The sequence below is a fragment of the Pelodiscus sinensis genome, chromosome 11 (assembly GCF_049634645.1).
Source record: "Pelodiscus sinensis isolate JC-2024 chromosome 11, ASM4963464v1, whole genome shotgun sequence".
Lineage (NCBI taxonomy): Eukaryota > Metazoa > Chordata > Testudines > Trionychidae > Pelodiscus > Pelodiscus sinensis.
The window spans coordinates 19544892-19550891 of NC_134721.1; positions in this window are offsets into that span (position 1 = coordinate 19544892).

Genomic DNA, 6000 nt, shown 5'->3' on the forward strand with positions numbered 1-6000 from the left:
CTTAAGTCCATTAATGTTAATTATCTAAAGAGCCAAGCCACTGTCATTCCCCTCCCATTACAAATAAGAAAAATGACAGGCAGCACAAAGTGACTTCTGGCTAGGGTGACGATATGTCGCATTTTGGTGGGGACAGTCCCTATTTTAAGCCCTGTCCAGCTGTCCTGCCTTTTCTGGCAAAAATGCACAGTTTGGCCAGAAAAGCAGGGTGTGGAGGAACATGTCAGGATTGGGGAGGGGGTGAGCAGCAATTCCAGCCACACAGGAAGTAGGACTTGGGAGAACAGCTTAAGCCAGGCTGGTCCCATGCTCAGACAGGTGTCGGGGGGTAGGGGGGGTGGGAGGAGGCAAGGAGAGACCAAGTCCTGCGCCAGAGGGAGGCAGGCAGGGCTCGAGTTGGCCCTGCAGGAGGTAGGGGGGTGCCCTGAGCCAGTGCATGGTGTGTCCCGTTTTCCCTTTGGGAAAATATGATCACCTGACTTCTGGCAGAAACTGGATCCTACCCAATAAGTAACTCAAGACCCGCTCTGCCTTTCAGAGTACAAAAATGCTAGCTCTAAGGGAATGGCTATTCTATCTGTAACCACCACACCACGTGCTGTTCCCCAGAGCCAGGAACAGAACCCAGGCATCCCAGTGGCCAACATTTTGCTGCTGCCTACCAGACAGTTGGGAATTCCACTGGCAAAGAGTGTGCCACATCCCCCTCTAGCGGCTGGTCCACACAGCTCATAAATTACTTCTTTAACAACAAAGAGTTCGATGGCACTCAAGACTAACACATTTATTAGGGTAATAGAGCATAAGCTATTGCGAGCTACAACTTACTTGTCGCTCACAAAAGCTTATGATCAAACACCCTAATAAATTTGTTAATCTTTACAGTGCCACTGGACTCTTTGTTGTTTTTGCTGAAATACACTCACACAGCTAACTCTGAATCCTTTCACTCTACAGGTCCCTTGTTGATAGGAAGGCTCAGAACTTAACCCCTCTTGAACCCATGTGAGGGTTCTTTTTGATGGCCCATGATCAAATTTTTCTGGGAGACTAGAGTGAGATATAAACAGTATATTTAATTCAAGCACTGAAAAGAACCATCCTTAACAAGAGGTTTTCTCATTACTAACCATTATAATCTGTCAATTACAGGATGAGACAACTGAACAAAGGTATTTCACATTTTAGCCATCTGTCCCACACTGCATTTGATCATGGCAATGCTGCTAGGTTTGAAGGTGACAAGGTATATATGTAGAAAAAGTGTTCTTTCAAACACACTTGCTATTAGAAATTAGCACAGATGGATGCTCGGAGCATCTGGCAAACTGGATGCAGTAGACAGAGGGGTACTGGCCATGTGTATAGCAGGAAATTGTTGCATACACATGACTATAACTTATAAAACAGCTCAGTCTAAATAATCAGAACTGGTTTCATATCATTTACATCATATCAACAACTGTGTGTGTGTTTTGCATACAAAGGGTCCAATTATCCATTGCTTTGCATTTTACATAATCATTAACATCAATGAGTAAAGTAGATGTAAAACACTACCGGATAAGGAGACAAGTTTCAGAGAGCCATGTTAGGCTTTGTCTACTCTTGCACTTAGTCTACAAAACCTTTGTTGTTCACAGGTACTTAAAAAACCATCCCCCATAAATGACAAAGTTTTGCCACAGCAAGTGAAAGTGTGAATACTGCTTTGTTGGCTGGAGTGTTCTGCTGCCAACAAAGCAAAAGCCCCTCATAGGAAGTGAAAGTATTTTGTCAACAAACGTGTAGACAAACTTGTGGGAAAAGGATTTTTTGCGCAAAAAGAAAACGTCCACACTGCTTGTTTTTGTGCAAAAACCCCAGCACAAAAACTGATCGGCAGAAAGTATGCAAATGAGATCATCCCTCATTAGCATATTTTTTGTTGAGAAAACTCGTCGTGTAGACGTAGCCATTGACTTTTAGAGACAGGCCTGTATCGACACAGTCTTGTTATTCAAAATTGCGTAGTGTAGACACACTCTTCACTTTGTTTTAGCAAAAAAAGCAGAGGAGTTTTGTGTCACCTTAAAGCCAAACAATTTCATTTGGGCATAAGCTTTCCTGGGCTGGAACCCACTTCAGCAGATGCACGACACCTATACCCAGATAAGGAGAGTAGCATTCAACATCCACTTTACACTGATAGAAATGACTAAACAAGATACAGGGAAACACAAAGTCTGACCCACATGCTGCTTCTGTTAAAAATGTAAGCACTGCTGATGATTATGGCACATGAAATGTCACTAATACAGTAGGACAACTAAACTTTTGAGGACTAGGGATGGAGGGAACAGGATGGAAATTACTGAGTTATTCACATGGGCAACTCGTGAACCTCTGACTGGGGGAGCTGAGCCCTCCTAATTTCACCCAAAGCTCCGCCCTTCCAGGTGCCTAGGGTTGCCAGATGGCTGAAACACAAATACCGAACACCCTCCCCTGCCAAATAAAAGCCACCGGTACAAAATTTTGTTGAAGGAAAGGGGGGGGGGGGAGAACCAAAGTTGTTGAGGAAAAAAAAAAAAAGACTCCAAGAACCTGGATCACTGCTAGGGGTTCCCAGGTAGTCATTTAACAAAAAAACCCAACAACCTGGACACGCTTCATTTGGGGGCGGGGGAGGACCGTTCAGGAAGGGAGCGATGCTGGCTGGGAAGGGGGGGCCTGGAAACAGCTAACGGGGGGGCAACGGGGCTGGCCGAGGGAGATGGGGGGGCCAACAGGAAGCAGGGCTGGTCGGGGGGGTCGGGTGGAATGGGGCTGGCCACGGGATATCGGGGGAGAGGAGACCGGCCGGGAGTAAGGGGGGGGTGGGAAGCACAGCTGGGGGGGATCTGGGGCCGCGAGGGTGGCCGGGATGAAGAGGGGGCAGGAAGCAGAGCTGGTGGGGGTGGGGAGAGGTGCAGCGGCGCTGGCCAGGGAGATCAGGAAGAGGAACGGGCCAGCGGGAAGCAGAGCTGGGAGGGGGGTTGGGGGCCGCAGGGCTGGCCGGGGGAGCAGGAAGAACAGCTGGCGGGGGGGGGTGCAGCGGCGCTGGCCAGGAGGAAGGGGGGGACGTGAGAAAGGGGGGGCTGGGAGCAGAGCTGGGGGGAATGCAGGGGGGCTGGCCGGGGAAGATCAGGAGAGGAAGTGGGGGAGAACGGGCCAGCTGGGAAGTGGGGGAGTGAGCAAATTAGCCGGCGGGGAACGGGAATGACCTGGGCACTTGCTGCCTGTCCCATGCAGGCTCCCAGCAACGCATGAGAGAGGAGCAGCGGCGAATTTAGGGCAGGGCGAGCGGGGCGGCTGCCCCGGGCCCCGCACTTCCCAAGGCCCCGCGCATGCGCCTTGGCACCACGGCGCATGCGCTGTGTCAAAGGGCGGGGGGCCACGAAATTTTGCTGCCCGGGGCCCCGTGGCACTCTCATCCGCGCCTGGCGAGGAGGATTCCTTTCCTCCTCACACTCAACCGACTGAGAGCTCCCAGTGGCAATTGCGGCCCCGCCTCCCAGCTGGGACTCCCAGCTGCTCCCCCGCCCATGCCAAGCTTCCGTCCAGTGCGCAGCCGGAAAAATCAGAAAATACCAAACATTGCACGTGTCCGATATTTTCTGATTTTTTTTTACCGGACAGAGTGCGCAAATACCGGACTGTCCGGTACAATACCAGACACCTGGCAACCCTACGGGTGCCCCAGAGCCCAGAATTCCCCCTGCCCTCAGGCTGCCAGAACTCACTCCAGACTAACTAGTACCCTCTACAAGCCCTGGAGCACTGGGAGGGAGAGCACAGGGCAGCAGCCTGCAGCCTCTTTAGTCCCAGGGAGATAGGAGCATGGGCATCCGGTGGCTTAGGCGTGGGAGCCTTCCCAAACCACCAGCCCGGCTCCGCCCATGCTCTGCCCCCAGAATGCCTGCTGTAGGCATTCTGGGAATGGAGTGTTGCTGCTCCAGCACCCGGCCTCCCAGTGCTCCAGGCCAGGGAGGCTGGAACCGCGTGGCCTGCTCTTTCCCCCAGTGCTCTGGGAGCCATGCTGTGTGGCCTCCTCCCCTCCCCTAGTGCTCCGGGGAAGTAGGGGAAGCCGCGCTGCGCGCACACTCTCCCTCGCCTCTCTTCCCCTCCATCCCCCGCTGCTCCAAGGAGGTGGGGCACGTGCCCCCTCACTTCTCCAGGGAGGCTGGGGCGCACTCAATGCACTGCTCTGCCTCTTCCCCTTCTGGGGGGCGGCCATGCTCAGCATGCTGCCCTGCCTCAGCCATAGGGTGGCCAGGTGTCTGGTACTGAACCAGACAGTATGTTTTTTGCACCCTCTCTCCAGTAAAAAAATTCAGAAAAATATTTTCTGCTTTTCCAGCTGGGCGCCTGACAGAAGCCTGGCAGGGGTGGGGGGGGGGGGGGTGGCTGGGCCGCAATCAGTGCTGGGAGCCTCCCAATGCTCATCAAGGCCCCACGTCCCCTACCCCCGCCAGGCTTCTGCACACAACCAGCTGAGGGCTCCCAGTGTTAATCGCGGCCCCCTGCCTCCCCAGCCACACCCCCCGCCCCCACCAGGCTTCCACATGCAACCAGCTGAGGGCTTGACACATTTTTAGCACAAGTGTTTGGTATTTATGGGTTTGTTTGGATTTTTTTGCTCGACAAATTTTTAGCATGTGTGTTCGATATTTTTGGGGAAACCATCTGGCAACCCTATCAATTGCGGGGGGGCAGGGCTACAGGTGGGGTTGGGGTCCTGCCTCCCCCAGTCCCAGCTCCACCAATTGCCCATGGGTGGGAGGCATGCCGTGTAGCCCCAGACCCTGCAGCCCAGCAGCCCCACTGAAGCAGGGTCCAGGGCCTGAAGTGTGGGCAGGGCCACACCTGGATGTTTGAGGAGGCTCAGCCTTACACTGCCTGTGATTATTCATTTGTGTTTCATATTGTGGATCACATGTGATATTTCCATAATAATAAAAATTCAACTGCTGCTGGTTTTGAACTGCAGCCCAGCGTTCTTGCCTCACTGCTTAATTTTCCAGGAATCAGTTTCTTCACTAATTCTGTCAAATGTAACATCCTGCAGTGATTATCTCCCACAACTCCAATTTGTAGTACTGCAAGCCCAGTGGAAACAGGAGAATATGCTGTCCTGTCAGGTCTCACAGAAGAGGTTTGTTGCATAGGCAGACTAAGAAATGTTTTGATCACTACGGCCTTCTGTTGCAAAAAAATAAAAAGTGCTAAATATTTTATTACCCAAAATATTCTCTTTATCAAGGACCTACACTATTGCCTGATTGACATACATGGTAAAGGTGGTCCTCTGAACACACAGGACAGTGTTGTATATATTTTTATAAATAAAAGGTGGGCAAAAAAGTAGCAGTAGAAGGTGAAAACACTTAAATATTTATTAATCATGTTTATTATGGCAGTGCCTAAGAATCAACCAAGACCCCACCGTACCAGGAATAGAACAGACACAGAGTAGCAATCAGTCCCTGCTCCCAAAGAACTTGCATGTAAACAGACAAGACACTCACAAGGTAGGAGAGTGGGTAACTCACACGCATAATAAACAATATGATGGCAGCAAGTGTCATGTTAGTGCTACAATTACTGAGATGGTTTTAGTTGGGAGGAGGGTCTGCCGAATGGAAAAAGTGAAGGAAAAGGGGCCCTTGAAGGCAAGATTGGGGAAGGAAACTGGGAGGGTTGAAAAGGGCAAGAGCGGAGTGAGACCAGAGACTGGGAGTTAAAGGGAGGAAGAAGGCTGGAGCAAACAGCCAATCAGCACATGTCTGAAAGACCAGCCATATAGGGGTTTGTAGTGTAATGCAAAACTAAACTAATATAGGGCCTGGTACACACTTTTGTTCCACTACAGTACAACCGGAGAAACTGTTGACTTCAGTGGATTTACACCAGTATGAAACTGGAGTAACACAGGTATATAGTAGGCCCTTGGTTTTGCATTTCACTGTTCATTCTCAT